The sequence below is a fragment of the Chanodichthys erythropterus genome, unplaced genomic scaffold, assembly GCF_024489055.1.
Source record: "Chanodichthys erythropterus isolate Z2021 unplaced genomic scaffold, ASM2448905v1 ctg000260_np12, whole genome shotgun sequence".
NCBI classification, from domain to species: Eukaryota; Metazoa; Chordata; class Actinopteri; order Cypriniformes; family Xenocyprididae; genus Chanodichthys; species Chanodichthys erythropterus.
The window spans coordinates 73,828-95,135 of NW_027125656.1; the positions used below are offsets into that span (position 1 = coordinate 73,828).

Sequence of the window (21,308 nt, forward strand, 5' to 3'; positions counted from 1 at the left end):
AGGAAAAAAAGATAGAAAGGTTCAGCAGAATTACATAATATATCCCATTTCCTCAGATAATTTGCTGCAGAACTCTAATTAAAGGCATTTTGCACTAAAACTAACATAGCCCTGATAATTATATTGCAATCCAATGTAGCCAGTACAGCTTATTACCAATTTTGACTCTTCCTCGCTCCGGACCCTCCCCCATTACCAGGATATTGGCAGGTTTCTGAAAAAGAAAGGTCACAAATGAAACACTAATATCTGTTGCTCTCAGAATACAAGTGAACTTTTAGTGCAAAACAACCTCATCAAATGGATGCTACTGACAGAGGCAGACATTTTCAACATAATTCAGATTTTTGCCTTGATTAAGTCATGACTTCTCAGCGGCTGCGTGAGCCATACAGACACGACATCTGTTTTGTTTATGGAAATGTTCAGTCTCAGTGGGAAGCTGCAGGTGCGCAGCTATCGTAAGAGAAGTCTTCTTTATTATAATATTTATGCAAGTCAAAATATCCACTTCACTGCTGTTACTGAACGTTAATTTTGAGTTTTAATTCTGAGACTCTTGAGTTTCTTGTTAATTCTGCAGGCCATGTTGAAGTGAATATACTTTCTATGCCAAACTTTATAACCACAGGAAACCTTACTTTACTTTACAATTATAATAAAGCACGCTATATTTCATAGATTCTCATAATAACAAATGTTTATTTATTTATTTTAGTACTAGCAGCACCATTTTTCTGCCATGTTTTCAAGAGATCACAAATTATTTTGACACTGTTTTCTGTATGTTTATAAACTTTTATTCACAATTTTGTTTGGTGCCACTAACACAGAAATTATATGCTTTACCTTGAAATATAATCAAATAAAATGGCCAGACAGGAAAGCACAGATGATATAACTGTGGATGAAGGACTGTTGCATCAGTAAGTAATGGGGTCTTCTAATTATTCCAAGACTCTTGAGTTTCTACGAGCCTTAATGAGGGTGTGTTGCTATGGGAACAGCAACCATAAGGATTCTGTAATTCAATCGACAGCACACTGCCATCTCATTCCTTCACTTAAAATCATTAAGAAATTTGAAATCTTTTTAATGTTAAAACATTTTTTCTTTTGTTAAAAAAGAAAAGCAGAAATTGTTTTTCAGTAATTGCCATTTATATGAATACGAATAAACACCACTGAATGCATCTCCTAGTCATGCCTGTGAAATGACGTATTACCAATGTGTCAACAGATTACAAACCCCAAAAGGAATAAACCTTCAAATTAATTAAATTCAGTTTGAAACAGCATAGACAAAACATTAACGTTTTCACCCAAATATAACACAAATAAGTGAGAGTTCACCCAAAAACAAGCTTTGTGTTATCAGTTAGTAACCCTTGTATCAATCCAACCCTTTATGCTGTGTCATCATGCTGTAGCCTGATTTACTAATATCATTTAAAGTCAAATTTCTGAGTACATTAGCTGTTAATTTCACAAGATTGACAGCAGCCGTATGATACTGTGGCATCAGTATTATGACAATCTTGTATTCTGATTTTTTTTAAGTCATTATACAGAAAATGTTTTGAGTCTTTTTAGGCGCACAGAGACATCAAAAATACTGACAAGCAAAGCTTTTTGTGACTTTAGTTGTTTGTGACATTTAGAGCTGATGTTTATCTGAATATTTTGTTGACTGTCAACATTCTTGAGATTCATATGCTGATTCTTGATGTCTGCGAGAGTCGGCATGATCCTGTCAAAACATTTTCTGCATAATGACTAAAATCTTTCACAGACTGCAGGAGTATTAGCATGTCAAATTAACAACTGATATTAAATAATTTAATCAGAGTTTGGACTTGGTATCAGTGAATCAGACTACTACACTACCAACATCATCTGATCAGAGTTTCTCTTGCATTTTTGGCCATAACAATCTATCAGAAACACACAAAACTTTATTATTTTCAATAGATCATCAACATCGAAACTTCTGTTAATTCTCAAGAAGAACTTTAGTAAGAAAGAAATAAAGTCTAGATTGTAATAAGTGAAGATGCTGAGATCTGTTACTGTTTAATGTTCTGTTGGGATTTTAAGGGTTTCCATTGTGCTTCCGTCCAGGAGATCAGGAAACACTAATGTTATTCTGCATGTTTATTTCACAGGCTGTAACTGTGTAGTTGTGACATATAGTTACATTAATGCATGTGTGTTATTTCTGATTAGCTGCGAGAGATTTGCAGTTTACAGTGTATGTGTTTGTTAGTAATAATTCAGGAAATACTTGTGAAATAAGTGTTTTCCTGTAAAACGTTTTGCACTTTATGTAAATTAGGATATTTTACATTCATTTTACGTTTTTTGTTTGGCGGTCGCTGCTGACAGTCATTTGACTTTTTTCTAAGTAAAGGTGTTTGATCAGAACAGTTCAGGAAATACCTGTAAAATACCAGTGTTTTCCTGTAAAACATTTAGGGAATGTTTTTTACACTTTTTTTTTTAACTTTAATTTTATGTTTTTTGTTTGGCAGCCATAGCTGACAGTCATTGACTGTTTTGATAATTTATTGTTTTTTTTTTCTCTTTTCTTCAATGCACCTTCATGTAATCCATATGCTGTTATATTTTCAATGGAAAACAAAAGGAGGATTCTTGAAGAAACTTCAAATCTCCTCTACATATAACTATAGCTGAAAGTGACTTCTCGCTTCTTTTTGGAGCTTGACATATATAGTTTATACAATATTGTTGTATGAAAAAAAAAATACAAGTATATGGGTTTCTCGAAAGTCAGTTGTTGAGAGGTCTAAAAAAGTCTATTTCTTTTACAACTGGGTTAATGACACAGAGTATGCTATTGATCCACACACAGCAGGGATTGATGGGATTACATAACAGTGGAGAGACAATCAGACTGTGACACTTTCCACTGGATTCAATCCATATCAGTCACCATTAACAGCAGCTGAACATATTCTAGTTCAGTTCAGATGGAGGATCCAGTGATGGACTCAATTGTGTTTCTGTGTCTGTCACGGCAACAAAACCAGAAACAAAGAGCCTAATGCAGTCAAAATACAACTTCACTTTCTTCTTACTTTGACTGTAAAATGTCTTCTTATGTAAAACAATTTGCATGCATGGTTGGAACATGTTTTAAATAGGCCAAAACACCTTCACTAAATGGAGACATATAGTATGTAGATTATGTTTTTTTATCATTTTGTCAGACTTTACCAGATCCAGAGCATCTGCGCAGTGCATAATCCTGCCTGACCATAAATCACCCATATCTCATCATATGTTGTAGTTTTTTAAATTCATTAAAAATTCATTTTTTTAGCAATTCATTTTATTTTTCTTAATTAAAGTAATCACTGACAAATTCTGCTGTGCCTTACAGTTGCCTGTCGATGTGTGTGGAAATCTGTCTGTCTGTCTATAGTCGTAGAAATGCAAGAATTATATTTGCTCTAGTCTTTTTTTTGTTTACCCTATTGTATTTCCTTCCATGATCCAAACCCTTAACAGTGAAAAGGTCAGTTGCTGGGGAGGCACGGGTGCCCTGCATATTTTTCATGTAATTTTGGCAACTGAACTTCACTTTGCAGCCAAATTCTACTGTACTGCCTGCTGCCCTTAATATTCTATGAAGAACATAAAATAATGTATGAATCTCTGGCTGCGTTCACACTGTCGACCAATTCCGAGTCTTAACTTTACTCACCAGGTCTCTGTGCAGGACCCAGTTGGCATGCAGGTAATGGATGCCGTCTAAGATTTGGTAAAGCAGAGACTTCACCATCCCCTCGGTAGTTGCATGGGCTTTTTGTTGGCCTTTGACGCTCGATGAAATTTTATGATGTGCTAAAACACAAGAATGGGTAAAAACATGAGCTCTTATGATCACAAGAAATCTTTTTGCTGTTTCTGTTGTCAAGGTCACACACTACCAAATCAACATCAGTGATGATCAAACTGCTCTCCTCTCCTCCAACATCTCACATCTCTCTCATTGCTGATGACGTTGCAGCTTTTTTTCACTGATCAGCTGACAACCATCAGTTCAATCAATACACAAATACAGTATGATCACAGAGAGAGGAGCCCTGCAGAGTCAAAGTCAAAAAGTCGCTTAAAATATCTGACAATCTGACCATTTTACATGGCAAAGTTAGTTCAGGTTGTGAAATGCAGTGCGACTCACCAAAAACTATTGATATGATATTTGTGAATTAATAATAAAAAAAAAAAAAAAAATTTACTTTGAAAAAATATACTAAAAACCTTTAAAGAATAACAGATGGGCTGTTTGCACTGAATGTGTTTTTGTTTTTAAAAATGTGAAAAATCACACCGCAGAGCCGCAATGATGATGAATAAAAAATGAAGCCAGGGTCTCGTTTTTAAAAGAATATCTTTTTTTCTGAAGATTTTTTTGCCATTTTTGTGGCAATATCGTAAAAGGACCAGAAGAGCTAAGATGGACCGGAGCTAAGATGCGTACACATATACTGAAGGTGTAACTAAAACGTTGTGATGCTATGAACGTTTTGGTGAAATATTTCCTCAAAGTTGTTGAATATTTTAGTAACACTTTACAATAAGGTTCATTAGTTAACATGAACTGATAATGAACTGCACTTATACAACATTTATACATTTTTGTTCATGTTAATTTCAACATTTACTAATACATTATTAAAATATTGTTAACAATAGATCATGCACTGTGAACTAACATGAACAAACTATGAAGTAACGTTACGTAACTAACGTTAACGAAGATTAGTAAATACAGTAACAGATGTATTGCTCAAGGTTAGTTCATGTTAGTTAAGGCATTAACTAATGAACCTTATTGTAAAGTGTTACCAATATTTTAGATATAAATAATTAGTAAAATGTTCAGTAGCTTCCTCAGCTGATTTCTCAAAGGAATATCTAAACCAAATATGAAAACTTTGTCATCATTTACTCTCTTTCTCAAGTCTTTTGAAACTCATATGACTTTCTTTCTTCTCTGGAACACAAAAAGAGTTTCGTTAGAGCAGAATGTCCAAGTTGCTCTCTTCCTGAAGATGACAGTGGATGGTAATTAAGCTAGATTTCAATGTAAAATGTTCTGTGAATACCCAAAATAACTTGTTTCAGTCAATCTCACACAAATCAATCATATGAATTTAGATGATTTTGAATATAATTTACAAGTATGGACTCGTTTTATGAAGCTTTTTGAGCTGTCCCAATCCACTTACACTGTAAGGAAGAGCACATCTCAGACATTCTGCTAAACATCTGCTGGTGTGTTTAGAAGAAAGAAGAAAAGAAAAAGTCATACAAAACTGAACCTAAAATGAAATGGTGAAAAAAAGAAATTGGTCCATAAGATAAAAACTGAAGTGTAACTATCAAAGCATTGCTGAACCTAACTAAAACTTATCTGAAACATAAAGCACATGGTCAAATAAAGTATTAAAATACAGAAAGTGTGGAGTATACACTCACCCACAGGTCATGCTCAGCGTAGTCGAACAGGAGCCAGACCTTGCGGTCACTGTGAGAGAGAAATACTTTCTGCAGGGCGATGACATTCGGATGCTTCAGCTCTCTCAGTAACTGCGCACAAAGAGAAACTTGTTATTGTTCTGTTTATTCTTCAAACATCTTTGGGTTACACTTTATTTTATAAGGTGTCCTTGTTACAGTACTTAGGGTTTGGTTCAGGGTTAGTTGCTTGTAATTATGCATTAATTCTCTCTCCCATATCACACAATCTTGCACACGTCTGTTGCTTTTTGTGAAATTAAATTTGTAGAATTTGCATATATTGCACAAATTGAAGATAGGGTTTCCATTCTGCAGAGACACATTTATGTGTCCTAGTGTAAATGATATCCGCATCTGATCAGTCGAAAGGCATGAAGTGATTCACTTGAAAAGGCATGAGAACATTAAAAACATTATAAATTTTCTTTTGTCAAAATGTAAGTTAGGCAACACAAAGTCTGATACAATACAATTTCAATCCACTAAAGTGGAACGGTTATATAATCTAAAACTCTCCTAAAGGATGCTGCCATGCAGTACGATTGTGATTTAATTCAGAGCAGTAAATTAACAGAAGAGTATCAACAACTGCTACAGCAATACAGCCTAATCTCGCCAGATCCCCAGAAACTTGTAAGAAACTAAAACCCTTGTAAATACAACTAGAGTTGAGAGTAAAACATTTTAAAAAGAAAACAAAACATTTTTCAAATTTGAGTCATAATTAGTAGAGTATTCGATTACCAAAATAATCACTATGTGCAACAGAAGATATTCAAAACAAGTTGAAAAAGTGCTTTATATTTATGGTGGCCAAATGTAACCTTATTAAAACATGGTGAATGATTTAAAAACATGTCTTATAACAATGTTTTGTCTAAGATCTCTTCGCTGCTAGTGCAGGTCTGACCACAGAGAGCATTTGACTGAGATTATGGGAAATAAATTAAGTTTCCTGGTTACATACACTACCATTCAAAAGTTTGGAAACATTCCTATTTTTAATGTTTTTGAAAGAAGTCTCTTATGCTCATCAAGCCTGCATTTATTTGATCAAAAATACAGAAAAAACAGTAATATTGTGAAATATTAAAATTTTTCAATAATGGTTTTCTATTTTATTATACTTTAAAATATTTGTTTTTTTCTGTGATCAAAGCTGAATTTTCAGCATCATTACTCCAGTCTTTTGTGTCACATGATCCTTCAGAGATCATTCTGATATGATGATTTGATACTCAGTTATTATCAAGGTTGAAAACAGTTGCTGCTTAATATTTTTTGGAAACTGTGATACTTTTTTTTCAGGATTCACTGATGAATAAATAGTCAAAAAGAACAGTGTTTATTCAAAATAGAAATATTTTCTAACAATATAAATCTTTACTATCAATTTTTATCAATTTAACACATCCATGCTGAATAAAAGTATTTCTTCCAAAAAAAAAAGAAAGTAAAACAAATACTGACACCAAACTTTTGAACGGAAGTGTATATTGTTACAAAAGATTTAATTTAAATGAATGCTGCTCTTTTTTTAACTTTTTATTCATCAAAGCATGCTGAGAAAAGGATCACGTTATAACGGCACACACGGGAGAAAGCACACATAACGGATCCGCCCCGCTAGCTTGATGAAAGTGCAGTGACATTTTGGTGGAAAAATTTTTTTTAATGTTCCTTTTGGTTAGATTCGTTCAGTGTGAAAGTGTACAATGAGCACTTTTTTATGTACACGGAGGCTACTTAAGGGGGCAAAATCTTTTTAAATATAAACAATATCATCTGATAGCTATGACCTTATGTAGCTCCGCCCCTTTTCAGCTCGTTGTCTTTCGTCTTCCGGTTTGTATTTCCACAGCGATCTTACGAATTTATGAATGAACTGCTCGTTTTAAAATCTTCCCGGTCAACTGATATTTGTTAAGACATCTGCTTTAAACATTACAATGCTCATGATAACTTTCATTAACTAGCTAAATATTCGTTGACAGCGATGCCATAGAAATATACAGAGCTACAAAAACAGAAGTTCAAAGACAATATTATAAAGATGGCGGTGCACTTGTTTCTCTGGTGCATAAGGTCTATAGAGTTTGATTTATTTAGAGGTATTTTTACACTAAATGGAACTAATAAAACTAGAAAACACAAACAGCATGTAGCTATATAAAAAAGACCTCAAAAAACAAGTCCAAATAACGACTTCCAACCTATATTAGAGAAACTTCAACACCTGTCCCCTCTCACCCAGCCCTGGAACAATATGACTATTGTTTTGCCATTTCAACAAAGTAAAAAAGAGTTTGTATTTTGAGAGAGAGAGAGTGTTTGATGGTAACAACAGTATGTGAACTGTAGTCAGCTACACAAGACAAAGAATCACTCCGATTTAAACAATTTAAACAAGACTCAATGAACAAAGGTCTGCAAGCAGAGCAACAACAATGCTCAGTGCCGTGACTCAGTGTGGCCTTCTGAGACCTCAACACCCGTGACGTTTAAAGCCCAACAACAATGTTGTTATGCAGTTGTTTTCAATCTCAGGAAAGACCTGAGCTGATTGTGCTGCTACTGAATCAGTTCTGTGTTCTTACAGAAACTTGGCGTGCTGAATAAACAAGTTCCTACTGTTTGGTATAGTTCTGTTCAAGATTTAGACCTGACATGTTGTTTTTAATTAATGCTAACCAAAAATAAAAATTACTAATGCTCATATTTCTGTATGTACTGAATTATTAAACTTCTATGCCACTAGGGCCAGAAATTAACCACCCATAACACCCTCTTAGCAACTGCACAACAATACCCTAGCAACCAAACACCTAAACATGACCTAGTAGACTTGTAAATGTAAAAAAAATACAGTCAGCATTGAACATTTCATTAAAAAAATCATACAAATTCCAAACAATAAACATGTTGCAAGAAAAAAAGAGGTTGTAAAAAATACGCTTTGTGCACAGGGGTGTTGTCACAGGTTTAGTGTAGTGAAATCCACAAAGAAGATGCAGAATGAAGATACTTTTAATAAACACCAAGAACATGAAACACTACAAATATTAACCATTAACGATGCAGAACATTGAACTGAGGAAAACTTAAATAAACATGGGCTGTGTCCGAAATCACCCCTATTCCCTTAAATAGGGCACTTTGAGGGGACAGCCATTTGTAGTGGTGTCCAAAGCCATAGTGGACATAATCAAGTGCACTCATTTAATCGCACAATGCACCGCAATAATGAGTGTATAACCGATGTACACTCAACGGCTAGCGAATACCCATAATGCACTGGCGAACAAATACCCGTGTCTGACCTGAAGGTGGCGCCGCAGCTGAATCACCCATCCATTTTCCAAATCGCTGGTCCAAAGTCCATAAATTCTTTTTTGATTGATTATTGAATTGCTGAAGTAAGGGTCATAGTTCAAGATAAATCTTTTCATTTCTGCTGGAGCTGCAGTGTCAAACGATTATTAAACAGCAAGCACAGCGGCAGCCCTTCCGGCACCCAGTGTCCGAATTCACTCGTTTCCATTCACTGCCTCAAGTGGACTATATTAGTGGAGTAACGTAGGGAATAGTGCATGAGGGTATGGGGGCGATTCCAGACACAGCTGATAATCAACAGAGCAGGGAACAGGTGCGCAGTAATCAGAAACCATGACAACCGACAGAGGAGGAGAACAGAAGCAGAACATGATCCTGACAGTGTTATTGTGTGACGTAGCTTTAAGGTTGCGTGACTGCAGTCACAATAAAGGCCATGACCGCCCTCATCCCAGAGCAGTGTGTTCGTCTGTAAACCTGTTTCGAGATCAGACTGTTCAAGGATGACCACACCTTAAAAGGCATGCGATCACAATTCTGTCATTTCAGAGAGAATAACTGAGACCAAGAGAAAGACCCTAAACCTTTACAATAATAATGGTCTCATTAATTAATGCATTAACTAACATGAACTACCAACGAGCAATACATTTGTTACAGTATTTATTCATCTTTTCTAATGCTAATAAAAATACAGTCATTCATGTTAGTTCACAGTGCATTAACTAAAGCAGACAGTTTTTGATTTTAATAATGTATTAGTAAATGCTGAAATTAACATTAATTTAAATTAAATTAATAAATGCTGTGTTCATTCTTAGTTCATATTAACTAAAGAGGTTATCTACATTGTGTTTGAGAATAAAGTTCACACACCCACAATCCAGAGATCAGATCACACACGCTTGTGTTTGTGTGGCGATACAGAGCATTCATCGCAGTCCAACACAAATAAGCACAAACATTTATGAGCCATATATGAGTGGTGTTTGGAAAGGCACAGCACCCCATCCTTTAATCCATAACAGCCTATTTGTAAAGCTGCATTACACTGTGACAAATGCAGAAAACAATCCACACGAAAATGTGCTGCAGAAACTGGTAAGATCAGCCTGAACTTGTTCTTCAGCACACAGACACGAAGAGCACAATATGGACAGACTTTGCCGCATTTCACTCTTGCTTAGTCCTTGTGCTATTTAGGAACAATAGTGTTTATCCTACTTCCTCAGTAATTTAATAATTGATGATCTTTACAGCGGAACTGAATCAACACTGAACTGACTTCAGCTGAATGATGACAGGTTTCTTTTAGAGCTGCTGAAGCCATCACTGAACCATTATTATCACAGTAAAGCTGCTTTGAAACAATCTGTATTGTATAAAGAACTTTATAAATAAAGGTGACTTGTGTTTACAACATAATCTGACTCGATGTCAAAAGCAGCATCAACTACGACATAAGACCATTTAAATGTTTCCTGCATGCCCAACTAAACAATAATACCAGAAAAATAGCAGCATTTTATCTTATATTTCCATAAAATGCAAGTGTTTTATTTCAGCAGTTGTTATGCATTTCTGTATCAACCGTTTGAGAGTGTTTTACTCGAGTGTTGGATCCTTGTTTCCCTGTTTATTGTGTTTTGTTTTCCCTGCCTGTTTATCACTGAAAGCCCATGAATTATATTATTAATAACAAATATATCATGCGGTGTGATGTACATGTGATCGTGACAAATGACTGACTGGAACACAGGGAGGTCAGAAGTGGGACATTTCAATGGGATATTCCCACCTCCGACTTCATCTGTTTCATCTGGATATGTTTGTCAGATTGTTGATGAATCAGCACGTGATGATTTTTGTCAGTTACTTGATTCATTTGATTTATATATATAATAGCTGAATATGTTTACTTACCTTCTATATAATATGTACAAAGTGTGTCAAATGAGCAGCACACCTTTATGCATATATAGTATAAAAGTAGGTGAATAATGTCTGGACGACCTAATGTAGATGTCGGGAATTTGGAAATGTATTCATGGATATTTAAGTCAAGTCACTTTTATTTATATAGCACTTTTTACAATGTAGATTGTGTCAAAGCAGCTTAACAGTGATAACAGGAACATAATTTTATGTTCTAGAGAAAATGGTGTCATTGTCCAGCTTATTTAGTTCATTATTGATTCATTTGTAGAAATCATTAGTTATTATTTTAGTTAATTTATCTACACAGCAGCTCTGGAGGAGTGATGTCATGGTCCAGCTCAGTTCAGTCAGATCAGTAATATTCCTGAATATTAAGTGTCCCCAACTAAGCAAGCCAGAGGCGACAGCGGGTCAGAATGGAGAAACCCAGTTCGGCTCTGGCCAACAGCAAACACTGCATGATTGTGATTCAGACAGCGTTACAGGGCAGAGGTCACATTGGATCGGAACATTCATAATATTTAAATCAAGTTCCATCTGGCTGAAGATCGGATTCATCGCGCCGGTGAGAACATCCTTCATAACAAGCTCTTCATTAAATACAGCGCATACAAGAAATGCTGAAAGTCTCTTTCTGACCTTTACTTTCATCAACAGGCAAATATTCCATCTCACCTGATTATCATCTCAATATTTCCCTCTGGATTCTTCTTATGTTGTATATTTTGCACTTTTCAAACCTGCCAAATAAAAGCTACATAAAACTGTCTCAAATTGTCTAATTGTACCAAATCACCCAAAACGTCAGCTTACACACACAATTTGTTTTTGGTCATTTAATTATAGTATGCCTAACAATGATTACTTTCATAGTGAACATTTTTTTTATCTGGTGGCTGACCTCACTTCTGTTATTATGACCTTGTTGTTGTCATTATTATTATTATTATTATTATTATCTCCCTGATTATTACCTTTGAAACTCATTGTGAAAGGGCGGGTCACTGGATAAATGTGGGCAGCAGTCTCATGCATTACACAAACTGTGTTAGTTTGTAATGAGATACTTTTCCAGAGATTTTTCTCAGAGGGATTTGAACTTTTTGAAAAGAAATTGTGAGATTTGAAAGTTACAGCATTTAGTAAATCCAGATCTTATATCACAAAAGATCAAGGAAAATTTGATTTGAAATTTGAAGAATGTCAGTAACCAAACAGATCTCGCCATAGTAGGAAAAATAAATACTATGTAAGTCAGTGGGGACGAGATCTGTTTGGTTACTGACATTCTTCAAATATCTTTCTTTGTGTTAATAAATTCACACAGGTGTGGAAATACTTGAGGATGAGTAAATGAGGACAGAATGTTAATTTCAGGGGTGAACTATCCCTTTAACCTGCCTTTTGTATACCATGAATGGCAAAAAAGTCTAAGGTTATCTTCTTCTCAAACAAGCAACATATAACGTCCCATAATGTCATTTCTTTTGAAGATCAAATAGTCGTTAAATTCCACTGACTAAAGCTTGATTTTACTGGTTTTCTTCAGGTCGATTCAAACCAACCGGCAGAACGGATACTCACCATCCGCATTCAAAGACACTCTTCAACATTCCCAAATCTAGATTTACTCTTAGCTCACAGTAATCCCAAAAACCCTTCGTGCGACCCATGTCTGTGATATGTGCATTTCAGTCACTTTGGTATGAAAGCATTGGCAAAGATAAATAACTCGTAACAAGCTTCTTTTTTTTTTTACCCAAATGCTCTAGACAAAACTAAACACAAATGTTATTTTCCAGGTACCAAGCAAAAGTAAAAGGGTTTACTTCTTTAGTCATGGCATTGTGTTGGTTAAAGATAACAAAATAATACATATTAATAATATTTGAGAATTATGGTTATATTTTCAAAACAATGTCAAAGTTGCATTTTAAACATTGATTCATAGTTGGTTCCTATGTTAACATGTTATTGTTTACCACAATTTAATATTTTTGGAATAAAATATCCAAAAATCACTAGAAGAATGTTAAATATTTTGTTGTACTGCAGTGTACATCAAGTGTCGAGCGAACGCACAGAGTAACATTACAACACAACTTTCAGCCCACTCACATGTATTTTAGTATGATTGTTTTGACTAAGAAAACAGCGTTACCCCAGTTTCAATGCGTCAGAGTGAGCGAGTTGTAATTCAGCAGATGTTTCATTAGAATTGAAGTGATCAAAACAAAAGGAGCGACTGCAGCATAATAAAAACAGCAGGTAAATGTCTCGGCCTGCCCTGCTTCATACTATAATGTTAATAAACCTTGAACACATCGGCTCATCCATGAACAGGACTTCTGTCCGACTGATTTCCATCTGCTGTGGAGGCGAAGATGACAACTCCCATGATTCATGATCCGTCAAGCTATGCCTTTATCGTTGTTTTGAGTAAGTGAAACTTACATACTGTGCCTTTAAAAACTGAGGTGTGATAAAAAAAATAGTATGTGGTAAAAACAAGTAGTTAAAAACGTAAGCATTTGAGCAACTTACAGCAATTTCCCTGCAGGCAGACATGGAAATACCAGTGCCTTCGATCTGCTTCAGTGCATACTCCTTCTCATCCTTCCTGTGAACGCAAACACAACATTACTGCAGCTGAGCACACACATCTACACCCAATAAACCATTACAAACTCTAATACACTATTAGTGATGTATTTCAGTAAAATTATATTTCATAAAAAAATATTGACGTGAATAACAATATATTTAAATGATATGGCATTAAAAGTACTAATCAAGTATTAACACATCAGCTAATATCATTAAAGTTAATTTACAATAAATACATGATGTGTTAAATAATAAGCAAGCTGTAATTCATCTCAATACATTGATTGTTCACAGCAAAAGTCACAGAAAATATCAGTTCATAAACACAATTATATATGTCTACACCTAAAGCCTGTCACTGCAATACAAAATCTCAAAACTTCTCTCGCTCCGAATTAAAGGTCACTTCCTCATACATTTGTGAGGACAAAATCATCTGGCTTTACACAATGATTATTTATAATTATTTTGTATGATTTCTATATTTTTATAGAATTATTTTACCTTTAATCCATCACACTTTAGTTTAAAAAATATTACACTATTCGTTTAAATTAATATAAAAATATACAGAATATAATATATTTTTAAATGTCATATTTTCTCTTAATCTTCGGCAGAAGAGCGAAGCGAGGAGTGAATCAGTTTCTCAAGGCATGTGATTGGCTGTTTGCTGCTGATGTCACTTCCACGTTCATGCGCTCCAGTGAATCAAAGCTGACAGAGAAAGTTGATGATTATTAGTGTCATGATCTGATCGGATGGGTTTGGTTTTGTCAACTCCATACTAATCCCGGAGCGGGTCCCAGCTGAACTTCTTCTCAGAGTTAGCGAAGGATGAACAAATTAAGAGACAGGTCGTCTGCCTCAGCGGCTAAACTTCAATTCATTTCATTAAAATTAACTAAAACAAGCAACACAATTTTTCCACAGCTTAATTTCATTCATCTGCTTAAATATGTAAAGTTGAAGTTTACTTAATTTGTGATGGGACTCCATGAATTAACTGAAACTGGGCAGTGGATGGACGTTCAGTCCCCAGCATGCCTTGCACAGGGCCAGATCAGGTGATGTCATGTGTTTTTGAGTGAAGGTATGCTTGACATTTAAGAGTTTGTGTTGTTTTGTGGTGAAGGAATGAGGTCTATCGTGCATGTTGAGTCCCTCTGTGCCGAGTAACTTCTGACTGGTTTGAATTAAACTGAACGAACTCAAAGTGAATAACGACTGACTTCTGTACAGCCGATCTGAACTCATTTACGGTTATTGAACTGAAGCGGCAGTGAAGCTTCAGCGCGCACGACATTAATAACTATTACTGGGACTGTCATACGATATAAAGAGAAAACTACTGGAATAAAACGTTGTGAATTCTTTGGGTTTAGTTGCAGTGTTTCAGTGTGTCGTCGTCCAGCAATTATTAATATGATATTCTGATACTGATCTAGTTTACTGCAGTGTCATTATCTTACGCAGGTGACGCATCCTTCCATGTTTACGTCCGAACGCCGGCTCAGTATTGGCCAAAGCTGGTCACGTGATCAGCACGACACACACGTGATTCTGACGCAGGAGCCGGCCAATAACGAGTCGGCGTTCTGACGATGAACCTGGAAGCGCTGGACGTAAACAACGTATGAGAATGACACAGAACAGAAGAGATTGTTGAATAAAGTCATTATTTTTGTTTTGTTTTTGCGCACAAAAAGTATTCTCGTCTCTTCATAACATTACGGTTGATCCACTGCAGTCACATGACTGTTTTAACGATGTCTTTAGTTCCTTTCTGGACCTTGAAAGTGTTGATTATAGATATCGAGTCATAAACCTCTCGGATTTCATCAAAAACATCTTAATTTGTGTTCTGAAGATGATTGAAGGTCTTACAGGTGTGGAACGACATGAGGAATTAATGACAGACAGTCATGTTTGGGTGAACTAACGCTTTAATATTCCTCTGCGTGTGGTTACCATTTCAATTAAATTGAAGCAGCATTTCAATTTAAACTTTCTAGATCTCAAATCAAGATTCAGCTTCAGCATGAGAGACAGAAACTCCTGCACAGACACATCAGGGGTTCAAGAGGTCAAAGGCCTCGTCCTGACCGTCGTGAACGAAGGCGAGTGGCGTGAACACATTAGCTGTCAATCAAGAGAATGCCTCCTTCACATTTATACGAGTATGACTGGATCAAAACACCGCCTGAACTGCTCGTCTTTCTAGAAAGAGGGTGATCGTTTGTTGCGTTTTGAGCACTGAGGATAGCAATCTGCTGAAACGCCTGCTCCTGTTTTTAATTCACTTTTAATTGCAATTTATATAATACATTTTGGATTCTTTTTGGATTCAGTGTGCAGTCAGTCACTTTTTTCTGTTTTGCTAGGAGTATGACTAGCAAATAATCTAGTATATCAGTTATTAAACTCACATTAGGGTTGATTCAGATCAACTGCAGTGTCTTCCTAACAGACCCGCGCTGTCACTAGAGTATCTGCACATACGGCACCATTCACCTGGTGTAATCTCTGGTTCTGCTTCATCTAGTGACTCCTGCACAACCGATGCATGAATGAACACTCACACTGATGAACATTTGAGCTCCTACACACATGCTGTATAAACTTCTGCACACACAAACATGCATTAATGAACTCCTGCTTCAGGAGAATGTGGACTTCTATGGCAAGCCAAAGTACTCACAAACGCCTGGTCGGACGTCTGATTGCACACTGACGCGTCAAAAGCGCGCGTTTTGGCAGCAAAACGCGCGTCCTCGACGTGTGATTTGCGTTAAGAAGGCGCGTTCTTAACGCGCGCTTTGGTATCATGGAAAACGCGCGTCAAGAACGCGCGTTTTTGTGTACTTAAACGCGCGTTCTCGACGTGTGATTTGCTATTAAAACGCGCGTTCTTGACGTGCGCTTTGGAGTGACAAAAAACGCGCGTTTTTGACGTGCGTTTATCATAACGAAAATGGGCGTCGAATACGTGCGTTTTGAGTCAGACAAAACGCTCGTTATGAACGTGTAAACAGGTAAACCAAACAGACAGTGCAAACGTGTGTTTGAAGTGTCCATCAGGCGAAGAGAACGCGCTCTTTCCTTAGTGTTCTCAAAAGTGCACGTCGAAAGCGTGTGCTCTCTCTTTAGGGCTTTGAGTCTGTTATAGGTTTAGGACAGCATTATCATTAAACTCAACCAAAACAACATGGAATTATCAAGGATAAATTTGGCAGATGATTATAATTGTTGAGTTATAATCCAGTATAATTAATATGAAATATGCATATGAACACGTAAAACTATTATTTAAAATAGCCGTGGGGGATGACAGGATAAATATACCTTCGATCAAGGCCAAAAGTTTGTAAGGAGCCAATAAAATACTACACCACATGTATGATCATCTTGGCTATATATTACGGTGGCGTATTGCCTCATACATAATATGTTTTCCACTCAATTATGTCGTTAAGACATCTTTTTCTCATAATAACGAGATGTTATGTCGTTAAAACGACATATTTTGTACGTGTACGAAAAATACCTTTATACCTTTATCTGATCTATAGAGCTCATATCAGTTCAATTTACATTTATTTTGTTTAGCGCTTTTCACAATACGCAGTCCTATAGTTTTAAGCAGCTTTAGGAAATGCTTTAACATTACAATTTGGAGTACATAATCTGTTATCAAAGGTGACTGTACAAGTTATGGCCTAATTTCAGACATATATAGCGTACATACATAGGCTATATGTAGTTGGCTAACATTAATTTAAACAATGTAGCCTATTAAGGTAGAAACAATGAGCGATGTCCAGAAAAATGTGTAGACATAGCTTATATTAAACGCTGTAGCCTACTAAGAAAGCATAGGTACTACACAGAAAAATGTATTCGTGCAGAATTTGATATTTTAATAGCCTATCACTTAGTAGGCTACATTAAGAGACCTTAAGCTTTTTCTTTATAACGGTTTTCTATAAGAGAAAAACACTTAATTAAACGAACTGCGTTCATATTAGGCTCATCTGCTTTGCTGTACATAGTATGGTTTAGTATGGTGTTTACTGAGTTTGGTCTTCTATGTCACACATTACACAAGCATTAAGCTTTAAACATGTATTTTAGGCTATTTCCACAACAAATCCATAATGGTATTCATAATGAAAATAGTTATAAAAAGTATAAAATAATCATAAACAAATTATAGCATTCATTACAAACAATATTTATTTTAAAGCCTAAAATATTATTTAAATCGAAACTGTTGGGCTCTCATTCGGCACAAATCCAATTGTTTTTTTAGCACTTGGACGTTAAAATATATTTACGCCTATGTTGTTAAACAATGCTTTCATAGGGGCATTTAATCCCATAGGGGGCACCACTACTTAGGTATTTTTAGTTCCCCTACAAATCTTTTCAATTTAATGGTATTCAGAAAAACAGAACAATAATGAAAAATATAATATATATTTTCCATATGCACTAGTATTTAGATGCTATAGCCTATTTATTATTTAAACTCTCTGATTGTACACAGATATTTAAAATGAGCAGTGGAACTTTTTCTGTATTTGGTTGACTGTATTTTGTTTTGACAATAAACAGGCTGTGAAGTCAAGTTATAGTAGGCTAGCTACTAAAACTGATAGTCTATGGCGCCGGCGCGTTCACTTGATTTTTTTTTATTTTTATAAAAGCGTAAACAACTTAAAATACTCAGACATTTATGGTCATAAGAGTAATACCATTACAATCTGTGTAGGTATAACTATTATTGTAACTATTATTTGTACTCACACAATAAAACATTGCTTGAAAAATAAAGACAAGCAATGCCTTTCCGTGAACTTCTCAAAAATGAATGGAAACTCAGCATATTAGATGGTCTACTTGTCGAAACTTTGTACTTGTACTTTTTTCTTTCATTTTCTTAATATGTTAATTATTTAGGTTTAATATATTTTGTGTATGCCTAGCTATATAGGAAGAAGCTATTTATTCCTTTTATAAGATTTTATCTCGTTTCTTCTCCGTTCACAGAAGCGCTGCATGCGATGCAATGAATCCTCCTGTTTTGTTGTTTCTTCTATATAGCCTAGGCTAAAACTGAACCCCTGGGATTTTTTCCTCATTCTAATTTCGCTTAATTCTAATTTAACATAATCTTGTCGGTTAATGAAAGGATCGCCTCAGGGGGAGAAAGGAAATTATATTGAAATTTTCAACTAATATTTAGGCTATATTTTCTTAAATTTCAGGTTTATTTCGATTAGCATAAATGTTTTGAATAGTTTTTTTTTAGTTAACTATAGGCTAATATCCTTGCCTAGACAAAACACCCACAGAACTGCAGTACAGCCACAGTCATTTTTCCAGCTGTTTGAGCCACGAATATTTACAAATATTCACGAATTATTTAATGCCGTCTGAGACACAATCTCTGACCGGGAGTCTCAGACTCATCGAGGCCAATAAACCTTTTAAGAATAATGACACAAATGTTGGAAAAGTAATGTAGATATTTTTGGAGGTAGGCTATTGTCTCCACTTTCATTTATCAGTTTTATTTTGATAAATAGGTCAATGACAATATAGCATTATTGTTGTATCCGTAGTGTCAGGCCTGTTTACCGGTATTTTAGCTATATTATTTTTGAATAGGCCTATAATAAAATGCGACTGAAACACCAATGATAATTTTTTTCTCTTTTATTAGGCTAGAAACTGCATAGGCTATAATATTGTGTTCATTATTCTATGGGCATTGCCATCGATACAGGCATCGAAATGTATTTTACACTATATTTGAAATGTATTTTACTTTATCACACTTCCGCACTCGAAAAGCATAAGCAAATATAAAGGCACTGATCTAAGATAAATTCTCTATTATAGATCAGATAAAGGTAGCCTATATGTTCACGTCATATATGCCTACAAAATATGTCGTTTTAACGACATAACATCTCGTTATTATGAGAAAAAGATGTCTTAACGACATAATTGAGTGGAAAAAATATTATGTATGAGGCAATACGCCACCGTAATATATAGCCAGGATGATCATACATGTGGTGTAGTATTTTATTGGCTCCTTACAAACTTTTGGCCTTGATCGAAGGTATATTTATCCTGTCATCCCCCACGGCTATTTTAAATAATAGTTTTACGTGTTTATATGCATATTTCATATTAATTATACTGGATTATAACTCAACAATTATAATCATCTGCCAAATTTATCCTTGATAATTCCATGTTGTTTTGGTTGAGTTTAATGATAATGCTGTCCTAAACCTATAACAGACTCAAAGCCCTAAAGAGAGAGCACACGCTTTCGACGTGCACTTTTGAGAACACTAAGGAAAGAGCGCGTTCTCTTCGCCTGATGGACACTTCAAACACACGTTTGCAGTGTCTGTTTGGTTTACCTGTTTACACGTTCATAACGAGCGTTTTGTCTGACTCAAAACGCACGTATTCGACGCCCATTTTCGTTATGATAAACGCACGTCAAAAACGCGCGTTTTTTTGTCACTCCAAAGCGCACGTCAAGAACGCGCGTTTTAATAGCAAATCACACGTCGAGAACGCGCGTTTAAGTACACAAAAACGCGCGTTCTTGAAGCGCGTTTTCCATGATACCAAAGCGCGCGTTAAGAACGCGCCTTCTTAACGCAAATCACACGTCGAGGACGCGCGTTTTGCTGCCAAAACGCGCGCTTTTGACGCGTCAGTGTGCAATCAGACGTCCGACCAGGCGTTTGTGAGTACTTTGGCTTGCCATAGACTTCTGCACAAACCAGGAGAACCGCGCGCGCACTGAGCATCTGAACTCCTGCTGGATTTCTGAACACATGAACTGCTGAACATCGAAGCAGAGAAACTCCTGCACTCATGAACACATGAACTGCTGCATGGAGGGATATATAAGCACGTGAACTCCTGCACAAACAGTGAACATCACGCTGGTTTGGGGGTGGACCGCTGAAGCGCGTCCATGAAAACAAAAACAATCACACACGGTCGGAATTAATTCAACATCAGTGACAGCAGAAGCGCGTCAATCAATCGCGTGTCTTACCCGTCTTTACGCTTCGCTTTATAAACATGCCCGTATGTGCCGCGACCCACTTTACAACCTTCATATTCAAACAGATCTTCCACTCTCTCCCTCTCGGCGGCGAGCTTCGTTTTGAAGTCGTAGTCCATTTTAACCCATAAATATTTCTTAATTTACAATAAAATAAAATATTAATTATTACATGCATTAATTAAATGATCCGATCGTTTTATTACCCCACCATTTCCTTGTTTGGGATTTTGGTCGGCTCCACTTAACGGTCACGTGCTCTGTGACGTATTTTATTGTTGCGGATGGCCTTCTGGGAACTGTAGTGCTCTCAGATCAATCCGCCGGTTGGAGTTAACGAAAACAGGACGCGTGTAAAACTACAACGCGCAAACCGCGATGTGGACGCCGTTCCGTTCCCTTTCAAAAATGCACATTTTTTTCTGGTTGTTGGTATGTACAATCTCTACATTAGCTACAATGAGTACATTAATAACTCAAAACGTTCAAAGTAGTGCCGCATAATAAATAAAAAGTGTAAAATACACAATTTTTCTTCAATAGACTAGTGAATAAACGAACACCAGTTACTTGTTTACGCGCAGCGTTATAGCAAAGCAAACGTTAATTCGTCTATACAAGGGCATGTGCGACACTCGTGTACCTTTACGCAACCTCTAATCTGACTGACAACAGTTACAGCCAATCGCTGCTGACACGGGGGCTGCCTCTCGGCCGTGATTGGCCACAGTGACGATGACGTTGTCGAGCAGGTAATAAAAGCCCCGCGCAGCTGC

The 21,308-nt window shown here is 36.1% G+C and overlaps 1 pseudogene; it reads right to left on the reverse strand.

Annotated features, from left to right (window-relative positions):
- The window catches only part of LOC137015707 (cyclin-dependent kinase 19-like), a 34,725-nt pseudogene extending 13,549 nt beyond the window's left edge, over nucleotides 1-21,176 (reverse strand).
- Nucleotides 21,177-21,308: the final 132 nt, after the last annotated feature.